Here is a 14,900-nt window from a genome sequence, read left to right as displayed (position 1 = left end):
GCATATCTCAGCATGGTGTGCAGTGTGTCCTTAAAACATTTGAGGAAACTGGACAAGTGGAGGACAAAAGAAGAAGTGTCAGGCCTAAAAAACTATCTACAGCAGATGAACAGGATCTGAAAGTGATGTCCTTAAGAAAGAGGAAAAAATCCAGCAAAGACCTGACAGGACCTGAGAGATGCATCTGGACCTTCAGCTGATCCATCTACTGTTGGCCCAAGCCTCATCAGAAATGGTCTCCATGGAAGGGTGGCTGTCAAGAAGCCGTTCTTAAGGAAGGGAAACAGGGAGAAAAGGCTGAGCTGTGCCAAATGACACAAGAAGTGGACTGAAAATCAGTGGCAACAGGTCTTATGGAGGGATGAATCCTCCCCAGAGCCCGGACCTCAACATTATTGAAGCAGTGTGGGATCATCTGACAGAGAACGGAACAAAAGGCAGCCCACATCCAAAGAAGAGCTTTGGGATGTCCTTCAAGAAGCCTGGAGAACTATTCCTGAAGACTCGTCTCAGAGGGTTCAGGCTGTGTTGGAGGATAAAGGTGAACGATATCCTCCATGTTTTAATAAATCCCAGCATCTTTTTCTGTAAATACATAAAGAAATGAGGAACATTCATGCTTTTATCACTACTGTGTCCACTCTACACAAAGCATTGAGAATAATAGTGGGATTCCTTTATTTTATGTGGGCAAATGATCTAAGTAACAGTATCAGTATCTAAGAAACGTTCACACTCTCCCCTCCTCAGCTCTGAGAACGCTCAAAAAGGCAGCTATGAATCCACATTAGACACAACTCTACAGGGCTCAAGTACAGTTTCCCCCCTTTCCAACTTCCCCTCATTCACACAAAGCTCCTCTACATTTTTTTCCTCACGGATTAAGTTTATTTTACGATGTGCTGCTCCACATTGGTGCATGTTTTCTTTTGGACGCACAGACTCACCTGTCTTCAGGCTTCATCTGTCAGGCATGAATGTGGGTGCAGACAATCCGCACACATGCACGGATTCTTAAGAAGACAGCTGGTTTTAATGTTTGATAGACACTCGAGTAAATCCTCAACACGCCTCCTGAATCTTGAAATTCTTCCTTTAGCAGCTGATGTGGGATCTGCAGCCAAGTTTGCAGCCTATCAAACGCAACCTTTCTGCCTGGGTCAGGCACTCGGTGTTGACAGTTACAGAGAGTACAGGTCATTTGGCTCATGCAAACTTCAGTATGTTATGGAGTACCAACTGTGGAAGGGCCCTTAAGTTTTCCAGCTGCCGCTCACGTGTCAGAAACCGTTTGCACGCTCTGACTGTTTTTCTATCAGACTGAAGGAACGTTTTCAGGATTTTTAACACTGCAGAAGGCATTTTTTTGTGTCTACACCTGCAGAGTTCATGGGACTGATTTTACTGGGGTTTTTGGCACCTTTCTGCACAGAAAGAGAGCATCTGTGACTCAGCTGTACAGTATTTGATCAAAACCACTTAACTGTGCACTGATTGGCTGAACATTAGAACACAACCTTTACAAAAAAAAGATGTTAACAGTAGTGAATCAAGGTTTTAACCTTTTTTAAATGTTAATTTGGTGTTTTTTACATGGTGAGAGAAACAAGCTGTCGGCACCATGACTGATCCTTTATATTTCAAACCAGAGGAACCAGACCTTGCAGCACATTATTAGCTACGTGCTACCGCCATCTCTTATTTTCCATATTATGCTGTTTGTGTGTCTCTGCGCTCTCTCTATAGGCTCAGTTTGCTGCATGTCACCTCATGTCACCCCCGCCTCGGTGTAACAGCCCTCCACACGACACACACTGTCCCACAGGGTGTTGTTCTCTCGGACGTGTGCATGGTTCCTAACCATCGTGTATTTTCCCTTCTACATCGCTACTTGTGTCGCGTGGGGAAAAAAGTGCACAATGATTTCTGCAGTTTGGTGTTAATTCAGTGGAACAGAGCCCTCTCTGTGTTGTGGAACCTCCTGGTGTAAAAAGGCAGAAGCGTGCAGTCGTGTGGACCAGCATCGTGCCTGCTTCATCACAGCAGCTGACAGGCTAGCTTGTAGCTGCGGGTCAGAGCTAATTTGCATATTCACAGTCAGACCCCAGATCTAAATATGTCAAAGGAATTGTTTATTTTTTGTTTAATCAGTTTCCAGGAAAGACTTTAAGATGCTGCCAGGTGCTGGTTAATCATTTGCACAGACTTTATTGTGCAGCAGGAGTAAAATGAAACTTCTTGTAACTCTCACTTCTTCATCACAGCTGAGCTTGGCCACCCTTTCTAACCTTGCTGTGTTTACTCTGGCCCAGTTCCTCTCCTTATGAGCTCTGACAGAAGCTGTAGACAGCCAGGTATGATCACAACGGCGGCCAAAACTACTTTGAGTGTGTGTTTACATGCACAGAATTGGGGCTACTTTGAATGAGCATGTGAAGGAGTGTAGGAGTGATGGTCTGACCAGCTGGTGTGCCATCACTGTAAGGAAGATTGACCTTATTTTAACTGAGCATAATGTTCTAAAACACAGGGTTAAATGATGTCCACGTTTAATTAGGAAGTCGACTGGGTTACAGACTGTTCATGAGAAGCTTTGTATCCGGTGTGTGAATCAAATGTCACTTACAATCCCATCTGGAGTCTGTTAAATTGACTCTGAGCTGCGGCCTGTCGCTTTTGTTTGCCAAGTCATGTCAACCTGTAAGTGTCTGTCTTTGCTAAATAAGCTGCAGCCCTCAGAATGCCAGCTCACACGTCTGAGGTGGGGGGGGTGGTTGGATTTTGGAAATCAAGTTGAGCAGGAGCACACAACAGCTGCTTGTTGGAATAACAGGAGTGACAGCACCACAGGGGTCATGTTACCCACACAGGCTTTTAATAGGCTTGCTTTACTGCAGAGAATAGATTAGTATGAGGTACAGTAGCCTGATCGCATATCGCAGATGAAAGCACTTTGAAAGGTATGTTGACAGAAGAATATATGGCCTTTGTGTGTTTTCTGCAACAAGTGCATTGAAACCGAAAGCCACCTGAAAACGCATTTGTTTTCCCAGGATATTGTTGCGTGTGGACAGTTCAGCGATGAAGGGCCTCAGCTCCATGTTGGAATCTCCATCAGACTGGCTTGTCACAACGATTAAGTCATGCTCCCGCTCCACTACAGCTCGCTTTTACATATGGTGACTGAGGTTTTTGGAAAAATGCTTGTCAGGGTAATTTATATTTTAGTCTTGCTGCAGCGGTGAGGATTGTGCAGCAGAATCATTGCTCTTGGCAGACGGAAAACCATCCATCGTTATTGGTTTTATGGACGGATTAAATACATTTTAATGAGGGATTTTATTCATAACTTATATTTAGATCTTGTCCTCAAACTATGAGCTCTGCATATTTTCTGCCCGCAGCTCTCGTGCTTTAGGTGGCTTTCTCTTTAGCGAAAAATTGAAATTAAACACAGACTCGTCTCTGACCAGTTTCCTGTAGTCATAAAGGAGTAGTGCACTTCGTAAATGTCCCAAAAACCACCAGCAAGACAATGGTTAAGCAGGCATTACTTATAATTTCAGCTCAGATTGTTAAAGTAATGAATAAGTTACTGTGTTTCTCCGTATTCTTCTGATAAGTTATGTTTGATGCATACCTGTACCAGGTGTGTGTTTCTATGATGCCATTCAATCCTTCACGCAGGTGGAAGAAAACGCAAACATTTGATGGGTTGAGGCTGGCTTAATGTGTATTAAATTCTTCGTCATCATCATAGATGGTTTACATTTTAATTAGGGCATTTTAATACATTTTAATTAGGATTAATCGCATGATTTCCTGTGATTAATGACGATTAATCGCATTGTTGTACGCAAAATCCAATAATGAATTCAAAAGCAGCATGTAACGCACTTTTATTGGAACTGTACAGTCATATGATCGAAGTACTGCGGTGATAAGACAATTCAGCGTTGCAGAGCTTCCAAATAACTTGGCTCTGGTCACTAATCTGGAAGAGCTTTTAAATGAAAATGGTCGTGTAAAAGATCCGTAACCTTCTCCATGTTTGTTTAGCGCGCTTCATCCGCCATTCTTCTCTTTTCTGACTGTTTCCTGTCAGCTGTAAGCTACGAGGCTCGCTCATGTTGGACTTTTTCAAAATAAAAGCCGGTGAGCAACAGACGTTTACAATAAAAATAATAAATAATAAAAACTGCGTTAATGGGAGACAAATAATTGTCGGCGATAATTAATTTATTTGTTAACGCAAAAATAAGGCATTAAAGTGCTAATTTTGAATGTGCTCCATCAAAGGACGGCAGAGTATAAATAGCCTTTATTATAAAAGGTTGTTAAGTAGCCAGCCAGCAGCTATTTAACAGCCCTGTCAGGTTTTCAGCTGTTGTGTGTAAATGAAAATGAAAGTGGGAACGTTACCGTGACAACGTAAGGAGGAAGGCCCCATCCACATGAAGGAGCATCGCTGACTTTAACAAGAACCTAACTTCTCTGAAAAGAAACCTTTTCTAAAGGAAAAGTATTTAAAGACGAGGCTCAGATATCCCACCTGTGCGTCTGAATAGTGTAGTTTACATATCCATGTGTATGATTTCTGAAACCTGGAGCATGGTTTATTAATGGAGGTGGCTTTTTTCTCTGCTGACAGAAGCTTCTCACTCTCATTTAGTCGAGTCAAGACTTTTACTGCAATGAAAACGATGCTTAAAAGTGTGCAGATTTCTGTTTTCCAAGTATCTGTTACAGTTTCATCAACAGCAGTGACCTGAAAATGTGATCCAAAAAACTTGAATTTCAAATGATGACCTTGCATCTCTGAGCATTGGTGGCAGTTTCCTTTTTTATTTATGAAGCACTTGCAAAAGACAATGAAAGTTTCCCTAAAAATGCTGTAAAAATGCAGCTGATGGAGGCTTATTGGAACTTTCTATGGGACCAGGATGAAAATGAGACTTTTTGAGGCGAAGTCTCGTCGTCCTGCTTTCAGGAATCAGCTGGTGTTTGGTCAGCATGACATTTGTTTAACCTCTGTGGAAGGAACGCTGTCAGGTTTGACGTGTCACAGGCAAGTCTTAGCTGAGCTCAAGACATATCATCTTAAAGCGTCTGCTCTGGTTTTAGAACGCTTGTTTTGTCTCAGCTCAGCTGAAAAAAAACCTTCACAAAGTGGGAAACGTCACCAACTCCCAGCTGACATGTGCTGAAATCCTACATTGCTTCGCTTCTTTCTCTTAAAACCTTTGTTGTGGTCTTTTTTTTGTTAATTGACTCAGTCTTTTCTCTGCTGGCCTTGTATGGACGAGGGATTACAGAGAAATTCTTTTAGGCTCAGGATGCTTTGACCAGCTCTGCTCCTCAGTGACTGAGGAGTAATTATTTGAAAAGTCTGACTCGTGAAAGAATTCCACTCATGTGTGTCCTGGTAAGACCTTTGTGGATGTTTCTGGATGTGTTTTGCACCATGTTTCACTTACTGATGTGTATCCTGGCTGCTTATGGAGATAAACGGGCTGTGGTACCATTCAGTGATGTTGCACTTTTTAACAGAACTGCCCTGTTTTAATGTGATGTGCTACAATTCTTCACATCTTCTTCACTCATTACTGAATGTATTCGACAGGTCAGGGATAATTAAAGGGATAAAACAGCATACTTTGTACAACCAGATACCAAATGCATAATCTGGGCTCCTTTTGGCACTTATGGTGAGTGTTTTGTGGGTCAAATGTGGCCCAAATGTCATAAGTCGGAGGTCTTAAAGTCCCAATGTAAGTGCAGATCTTGCCCATGACTGCTAAGTTTAGGTAGGCTTGACCCAGTTAAGGCTGAATGTTGGTCATTTACAGTAAACATGCGTAGTTCTGGTGCCATACCTGCCTTTCTGGGGTTTTTACGTCCGAAAGAAGCAGTAAAATCAGCTTCCATTTGTAGCAAGTACTGAAAAAGGGTGCTGCCCACTTCAAATGAACAGTGGTAATCTAATTCTGAGAGCATCTTTCTTTCTTGTTTCCATTTTACTCTGCTAGGTTTGAGCAAGAAAGCTCATTTTAACAATATGAAAAAGTCTCTGGGCTTTTATGGGCCGTTTTTCATTTCTGACATTTTTCAAAAGCAAAAACTCAATGTATGGCTGCAGAAAGCAGGCAGCAGATTCCTCGGTGATGAAGATCGGCCTCAGCAGTAATGTGATAGCTTTTTAGCAGCCCTAACAATGAACCACCCGTCTCTGTCACAATGAATAAATTCTTTCAACCTGAGAGACTGTAATCCTGTATCCTGACTGCTGCCCGGCTCATGAATAGAAGAATATAATGACTTTTGAACAGACCTCTCTGATTATGCATACATTGATCACCTCAGCAGAAAAAAATGAAAGACCACTCTGCTGCTGCTCGTCTTCCTCTGGCTGAACATTAATGCATGCTGAGTAGCTTCCTCATCAACCACCTGCTGCTTCATCCTAAAAAGCAGCTGATCTTTGACCTCAGACTCCGTCTGCTTGAGCCACCGACCTGTCTGGCTTCAAACTGGGGCTTCCGGTGGTTACCTTTCCTTTGCTTTCCAACGTCAACATGCATGGGACACTTGGTGCAAAGATCAAGCTTTTAAACAACCCAGAAGGAGAGCAGTTTTTTTTCATAACCATTTGGTGCGAATACGCTGGTCAGGTGTCGGCTTTTCTTCTCTTTGGTCAGGCAGTCGGGGTCTTTCTGCTCATGAATCAGCTGTTTTCTGTCCTGAGCTGCAGCCTCTCCGTTCCCCGTGTGGACACAGTTACGACCTTCTCTGGCGGGAACAACTTTCTCTCTAATGAACAGCTGCTGTTTACCCCTTCTTCTCACAGGCAGCTGAACATCCATCAGAGCTTTAATGAGTAAAGTTGCGTCATATCACGCCCTCCCCTCTGTAACCGAACGATGCTCCATGCTCTGTCTCAGTGAAGCCTTCCCAGCTCAGCCCACCCTACACGGACCGAAGCGCCGCACCTTTGTGGGTAAGACCGAGGGGAAATTAAAGCTGTAAAACTACAGCTGAAAACTGTTAAATCCACTGTTTTATGCTCTGTTTCATGTATTCCTGCTGACTAGCTTTTAATACAGTTAACTAATTTGCCCTTAATAACGTCTCGTGGTGTCTGCTCATCAAGATCCAGAGTTTTGCTTTAAAAGACAGAGAAGTTGTGAGCAGGACTCATTACATCTGCAGCCACCAGTGACACAGAGAAAGCTTTATTGGTGTCGTAAACACAGTGTGAAGTTGCGTGCTCGTTGGCTTCTCTTTAATTAAGCTGGAAGACTAGTTAAACACAGATCTCATGTGATCTCGCATGCTCCTCCAGCAGCTGCCGTGCTGTTGGTCCTGGGAAGGCTGGGGATGGATTGCAACACCTCTCATGTTTCTCTCTGTTCCTCAGATTCAGTTTGGACTTAACCAACCTGTATTTTAACCTTGCATCTGTCTGCTGATTGCATAAATCATTTAAGGATGATTAAATAAAACATATTTATCATAATAAGATGATGCCGTGGATGGTGGCAACATGTTAAATGCTTTAGATTGACTTATTTTGGCCTCTGTAAGCACAGTTAATGAAAATATCCATTGTTTTCCATCATGTCACAGTATTTATTTGTATTGATTATGACGGTTAAATCTTTAAAACATGAGCATTTACTGTCAGTCAGCTGTTCTGTTCATCCCTGCAAATGAAATCATAACAGATTGTGCCTGTTTTTAACTAAAACTCTGAAAAATAAAGGCTTGTGTGGTCTGTTTTCATGTCCTCACTGACAGAAAACACTTGCAAAGTAATGAGGAGTCTTAAGATCAACTATTAGATCTAAGAGTTACATTTTATTTCTACCCTTGCACCTCAAAGGCAGTGCAGCCTCGAGCGTGAAGAAAAACAGGCAGAATGTCTCACACAGCCCTTTCTAAAGTCTCCATAAGCTCTTCTTTCAGATGCCAGCCTCTCTGAATATATGGGGGCAGTATAAGGTGATGTCTTGCTGAAACACTATACGCCAGTGTTTGAACCATACTTTTTAAACATTTAACACAATATAATTGAAGTAGTAACAGCGGCCTTCTATAGGAGGCTCTGAAGTGCATGTTGGACCACATGCTGAGAGCATAGAGTGGCCCTGAGTTCAAACACCCAAATACAGAAGCTGAAACACTGAAATGCTGCCTGCAGGGTTTAACTGTAGTTCTCTGGGATCTGATTCATGGGCTCAGAGTGTTTAAACACACTTCGATTCTGGCTCATTCTCAAACATCACAGTATGATGGTGCACTTTAGTCATTGTGTTTCACAGACATTTTCAACACTTTTTATTGTATCCTGGAAACATTTGACTTGGTCTCACAGTTTAAAACCAAATGCATTGTTCAGATTTTCTTCCAACCATTCATGGTGTAGATTTACAGGTAAAAGGGCTGCTGGTAGAAGTTACTGTTTTAAGATTAAGATGCTGTCACACACAGTTACTCCTCCAGATTTGGCACCATCCTTCAGGACAACCCACTCTAACCTCTGAGGTATGGCAGCCTGAACAGGGACTTGAACCCTGGACCCTCAGATTAAAAGTCTGATGCTCTACCGACTGAGATACCCAGGCTCTGAAGCTTTTACTTTTTAAATTAACAGCGATTCATTGAAACACACTGACTGGAATTACACTATAAACTGTATGACAACAACAGAGTTTGCAGAACCTTTATCCTCTTATGTGTAGACACAACACTTTTGTCTTCATCCCTTGAGTTAGATGCCTCTTTTATGCTTGAAAGTGGTCAGGTACAAGGACTGAAAATGAGTGAAAATGCAGCCAATGTCCAAAGAAAGCCTGAAGAACTATTGATCAAGACCACTTTAAAAGATTACCGGGAAGTCTGGCTGCTTGGAAGGAAAATATAAAGAAATGAAGGCTGGATCAGGGCTTTTTCACAATACTGTACATTATATTAATACCCCCATGTGATTAGTTTAATTCAGTGTTCACAAAATAAAAGTCAAAGAGTAGATAATGATGGAACATTATGTCATCATGGAAGAAATATCAGAAATATCAGAAATATATTTGACTAAAGGACTTTTACTGCCTCTGAGCTGATAAATGTGCAGCCAGCCAGAGTTAGAGTTTTGTCATATATAAGAAAATGTCCATGTGAGATTTAAAAAGAGCGTTGACAAACCGAACAGACCCCAGAACTGTTACACCAGAAGAAGAAACACTTTGGACACTCCTGGCAGCTGCGAAGTTCTCCCACATCCTTATTTTGCAAGTTATTAAAGCTTCAGAAAGTTTAGAGAACTGTTGCTCAAGACCACTTTAAAAGATTACAGGAAAATCTGGCTGCTTGGAAACGAAATGTAAGAAATGAGGGCTGAGTCGATGTCTCACAGAACAATCAAACGAGCAGACTTTTAGGCCTCAGCGATTCATTAATACGTTTGATCTTGGGGTGAAAAATGGCTCCGTGTGGAGTGGCCGGTGTGAGCAGAGCCACTGATGTGAAAGGCAGCTGCCTGTGCTGGCAGGCCGCTCTTTGCTTCTTCCACACATTCACTGTCGGGCTTTAAATTTGAACCCATCAGCTGTTTCACACCCTGCTCACACACCCACCCACACACACTTTTAACTACATAAACAAAGCAACCAACCCAGTGAGCACTCATGCTCACCCCACACACAAGCAAGCGTTAACACTAGAAGCCCACGCATCCGATCCATTTGCAGATCAGTGCATTTTTCCCTTCTCTATACCATAAAAACGTGCACATCCACTCTCTCCGTGCACATTCTCCGTGTGGGTTGCCACCGGTCACCCCTCCATATGACCGCCAGTCAGTCTCTGCATATTAGGACGTAATTGCACGGGTGGGGTATAAATATCTGTACGATGGATTAACAACCTCCACCTGGGATTCTGCATATCTGCCATCCTCGACCCTCTGCACCTTCCTTTTCAAGTGCAGCAGCAGGGAAAAAAAAATTAAACCCACAAATGTATGTTTTCCACTAGTCATTTGCAGCTTTTTGCAGCCATTTACACCAACAAATATGAAACAAACAGCCCCCGCTGAACCTTTCTGCTGATTTACAGTGAACATGTACAGGACACATTGAATCCTTCACGTGGCATGTTGGAGATCCGTTTTAGTGCATCGGACACTTTTCATGTGCTGTTTTTGGTGCCCCCGGGTCAGAGTGGAGGGTCAGACACTGAGCAGTGCCCCTCAAGGACATGTCGGCATTGGCCAGCAGAGGATTAGGCTCTGGTTCGCCTAAAGCTCTGCTCCTCACAGAGCTGTTTACACCTCCCTCTGCAGCTTTCTCCCTGCTGTGTGCTGGTTTTCTTATGACTGTCACTTCATGCTCATGCATTGGTAACACTTTACCTTAAGGTCACATGAATGAATTCATGTAAAACCCCATAAAATGTCAGGAACAGACATGAATGAACAGAATCTCATGCAAGCTTTAGTGTAAGAACAATACATTTATTAATGAGACAACCAAGGTATTTCAGTCATGAGTAATTATTGATGTTCATATCTTTTTAATAGCCAAGTCTGCAGTTTTTGGGATGAGCTAAAAAAACCTGAGCACTGACTGTGGATTCTGTTCAGTTCTAATCGAATGGTTCATCTTTACATGTCAGCTACTTGTTATTTATGCAAAAAGTAGCTCTGAGAAACAGGCTCTTCGGATGCTGGCACACTGGCTAAAACATGATGATTAAATCCTTTCCCACTGCCAGTCATAGTGTGTCCACCCTCAGAGCTTTGGGGACTGTGTTCACATCCAGTCCATAACTGCCACTAACCCACAGGGGACAAGCAGCTAAGCTTCAACAACATGAAATGATGGCATTGAACTGTATCCCACAGGCTGTGTCGGACCACATTTTCTGATAAGCACAGCTTTCTTAGATGAATAGGCCCATTTATTATGTTTGACCGGACCTCAGACTTCCCACACAGGAAGATTGAGGATGACACTGGCAGACATGTAAAATCGATCAGTCTCTTCTCTTTTAGTCCGAGTTGTTACTGTCAGTTTTAGAGCCTCAGTGTGAGGAAGTTACGGTCGATAAATGTGCTTCTGTAAATAAAAAGATGAGCTGTGTCCACTCTTGTGGCCCCAAGTGCAGCACCGGGGACCGAATGCTGATCAGACACTTTCCCACTGCACTCAAAAGTCAGATTTTAGTGTAAAATGCTTTTGTTAGGAACAGCAAGAAATAATAATACCTCAAATATCACAAACTGGTCAGAACTACAGACTGTAAAAACTATTTAAATGAACCCACTGAATTTTAAACTGCTGTTCTGAAGCCTTGGTTTCAGCATTTTGGTCTTTCTGGAGCTACAGTTTATCTTTGTTGACTAATATCAATGAAACGATTTAGTTATTTTCAGAAGAATCACGAGCCCAACAATCCGAAGCGGTCGGTCCAGTTACTGGCATTTTACCAGAGAAGCTGAAGGTTTCTTCTGCCAGAGGTTTCTTCCTGAGTCTGGTTCTGCCAGAGGTTTCTTCCTGGTTCTGGTTCTGCCAGAGGATTCTTCCTGGTTCTGCCAGAGGTTTCTTCCTGGTTCTACCAGAGGTTTCTTCCTGGTTCTGCCAGAGGTTTCTTCCTGAGTCTGGTTCTGCCAGAGGTTTCTTCCTGGTTCTACCAGAGGTTTCTTCCTGGTTCTACCAGAGGTTTCTTCCTGAGTCTGGTTCTGCCAGAGGTTTCTTCCTGGTTCTGGTTCTGCCAGAGGTTTCTTCCTGAGTCTGGTTCTGCCAGAGGATTCTTCCTGGTTCTGGTTCTGCCAGAGGTTTCTTCCTGGTTCTGCCAGAGGTTTCTTCCTGAGTCTGGTTCTGCCAGAGGTTTCTTCCTGGTTCTGGTTCTGCCAGAGGTTTCTTGCTGGTTCTGGTTCTGCCAGAGGTTTCTTCCTGGTTCTGGTTCTGCCAGAGGTTTCTTGCTGGTTCTGGTTCTGCCAGAGGTTTCTTCCTGGTTCTGCCAGAGGTTTCTTCCTGGTTCTGGTTCTGCCAGAGGTTTCTTGCTGGTTCTGGTTCTGCCAGAGGTTTCTTGCTGGTTCTGGTTCTGCCAGAGGTTTCTTCCTGGTTCTGGTTCTGCCAGAGGTTTCTTCCTGGTTCTGGTTCTGCCAGAGGTTTCTTCCTGGTTCTGCCAGAGGTTTCTTCCTGAGTCTGGTTCTGCCAGAGGTTTCTTCCTGGTTCTGCCAGAGGTTTCTTCCTGAGTCTGGTTCTGCCAGAGGTTTCTTCCTGGTTCTGCCAGAGGTTTCTTCCTGGTTCTGGTTCTGTCAGAGGTTTCTTCCTGAGTCTGGTTCTGCCAAAGGTTTCTTCCCGGTTCTGCCAGAGGTTTCTTCCTGGTTCTGGTTCTGCCAGAGGTTTCTTCCTGTTAAAGGGAGTCGTTCCTTTCCACAGTCCCTCAGGCTCAGGACGGGAGATTGGACTGAAGACAAGTTTCGGTCCAATCTGTTGGTTTCCTTAGCTCGGATATTATTTTTGAATTGGCTCCATATGAATTAATTGGATTATGATTACAATGAATTGAATTCCAATTGGCTTGAATTGGACTTTATTACTTAAGTGCCTTGAGATGACATTTGTTGTAATCTGGCGCTTTATAAATAAAACTGAATTGAATTGAAGGTTTCTGAATGTTCTGGATATTAGCCCCAGAAATCAAATTAAATTTTATCTGTAGGAATTTAACAGCAAAGTCTTTGCCATAAATGTTACAGGGATCAAAACCGCAGCTAAAGATGGTTGTTTTGGTGGTTTGTGTCGACATTACAGCGTAGAACTGTTTTAACGGGTTTATTAGCAGTGTTTTAACACTTTTAACTCAAAGGACTCTTATTTTGTGGTTCGGAAGCTGAAAAGTTTGGGAACCCCATGTCTACTGGAGCCTAAGCAGCTTTGTTTCCACCATCTATTGGTCATCGTTTATGATCACAACTTCATCTGAAGGGTCACAAACATGAAATCATGCATGTTATTTATCATGATTTCAGTATTAAATCCACATTTTTTTAGAACATGAACGGCGGAGCTGTGGAGAAGACTCGAATGTGGATCTGATTAATAAATCACGATGATTGAAGCACCTCAGTTGCAACGCCTGCCGCTGCAGCACAGCTCATTCACTCCGGTAAGAACGTCCATCTTACTCAAAGTTGTCGTTCACGTCGTCAAAATCTGATAAATATCCTGCCATGTTGCACAAAACTATCAGCAGCAAACTCTGTGTGAAGTTAGCCGACTGTCATAGAGCACGGAGTGAATAAACTGTGCTGCAGGGGGGCGTGTGGATGAAGTGGTCCCAGTAGAGTGCCTGTGTAGAAATCCCTCCGTTAGCTCTCCTATAGCTACAAGTAGCCACATAACAGCAGCTCTGAGCTAACAGAGCTATAGCACACGTTCATTCATTCATTCTTCTTAAAGTATTGGTGAAATAAAGACAGATGATGCCTTATTTAGAGGCTGCATCCTCTAAGCCCCGTTCACTCCGTTATATGGATCTCCAGTTATCTAAATATCTTCTGAAGGACGCCGACTTTCACCAAACTGTTCTCGGTGAGCAGATGAACGTATTTCATGCCAGAAATAAGGTTTAAAAATACCGGAGTTCCCCTTTAAGTGAAAAGGTCACCTGATCATGTAAACTCAGCACTGCTGGTCCCAAATTAAACCATTGATAGCTTTTATTTACACTATCACTCTTCCCTCATCTCCTGTCTGAAAGGGTGACTTTATTATTTTTATCCTTTTTTTTTAAGGCCTATCGTTGCCACCATCTACTGTCAGAAATAAAAACAGTCATTAATTTGCATGAGGCCAGTGTGTTGCTGCAGCTCGGTGTGCCAACCACAGAGTGTACACAAACAAAGATGATGTGTCACCCCTTTCTCCTGCTGGTGATGTCATTTGTTGAGGGTGGAAATGTGGTACCGACCTCTCCTCCCACACGTGAGCACACACCCCTGGAGCTTCATGCAGCCCAGATGCCACTTTCTTTAACTGTTTTTCTGCAGTAAAAGAATCACCAACAGCTTGTTGTCTTTTCATGGAAATACGAGAGCTTTCTGTGGAATAATTTGGGACTTGAACTAGAGGCTGCTGCACTGAAACACAGCTCAAAGCATCCATCCATCCACAACCCCAGCCTCCGTACTCTTCATTGTGCTATTTTAGAACCACTGCTGCCTCTTTGTTATCCTTAAGTGAGAGGAGGTATACTATTCTGTCGTTTTCCTCACCCAGAGCTCATATTTGCATTTTATTCACTCATTTCATCCATTTTCATACCAAACTAGACCTCAGTATTAAATATACGAATGCAGAATTAGTCTGAGAAAGCAGCTCGGTGCGTGGCAGACTTTATGGGGGAGCTTGAAGGCTACTTGCATGGAGAGAAAGAGACTGAGTGGGCATTCATCCTCTCAACATCCACAGCCTTAATTAGAAGCCTAATTACACAGGGAAATGGGATGCCAGGGGAGAAAAGGGGGAGGGACGGAGGAGGCGAAGAGAGGAAAGATGTCGAGGAGGTGGAGGGGGTTCATGTTTCAGAATGGTGGTGCTCAAAAATAACCCCCCGCCCTCCACCTCACCACCATACACACATCTTGTCCTCTGACCCGCCAGGGGACCAAAACCCAGCAGCTGCTGAAATGGGCCCCCATGCCTGCCTGACTCATCCCTGTCTCACCCCCCCAGAGCCTCCCTCATCATGGCCACCACCACCGACCTATCTGCAGCTTAATGCTCCACATGTCTCACATGCCCTCAGAGGTACATGCTGCAGCCTCATCCTTTTCAGGAAGTGAAACGACACACGAGGCCTGTGGTGATGAGCAGGTTTTTAAAGACTACATT

General features: G+C 43.3%; 1 protein-coding gene and 1 non-coding gene across 4 annotated transcripts in view; one reads left to right on the top strand and one right to left on the bottom strand.

Moving 5' to 3' along the window:
- The window catches only part of LOC140305316 (potassium voltage-gated channel subfamily KQT member 5-like), a 126,372-nt gene that overhangs the window by 22,491 nt on the left and 88,981 nt on the right, over positions 1-14,900 (top strand). The window lies entirely within an intron of this gene.
- On the bottom strand, positions 8,552-8,624 carry trnak-uuu (transfer RNA lysine (anticodon UUU)). The gene has a single exon. It is a non-coding gene; the product is annotated as a tRNA-Lys (tRNA).

Source organism: Leuresthes tenuis, unplaced genomic scaffold, assembly GCF_036924035.1.
Source record: "Leuresthes tenuis unplaced genomic scaffold, fLeuTen1.0.hap1 SCAF_4, whole genome shotgun sequence".
NCBI lineage: Eukaryota > Metazoa > Chordata > Actinopteri > Atheriniformes > Atherinopsidae > Leuresthes > Leuresthes tenuis.
Note: the sequence above shows the minus strand (reverse complement) of the source record. Positions and strands in the feature narration are given on the sequence as shown.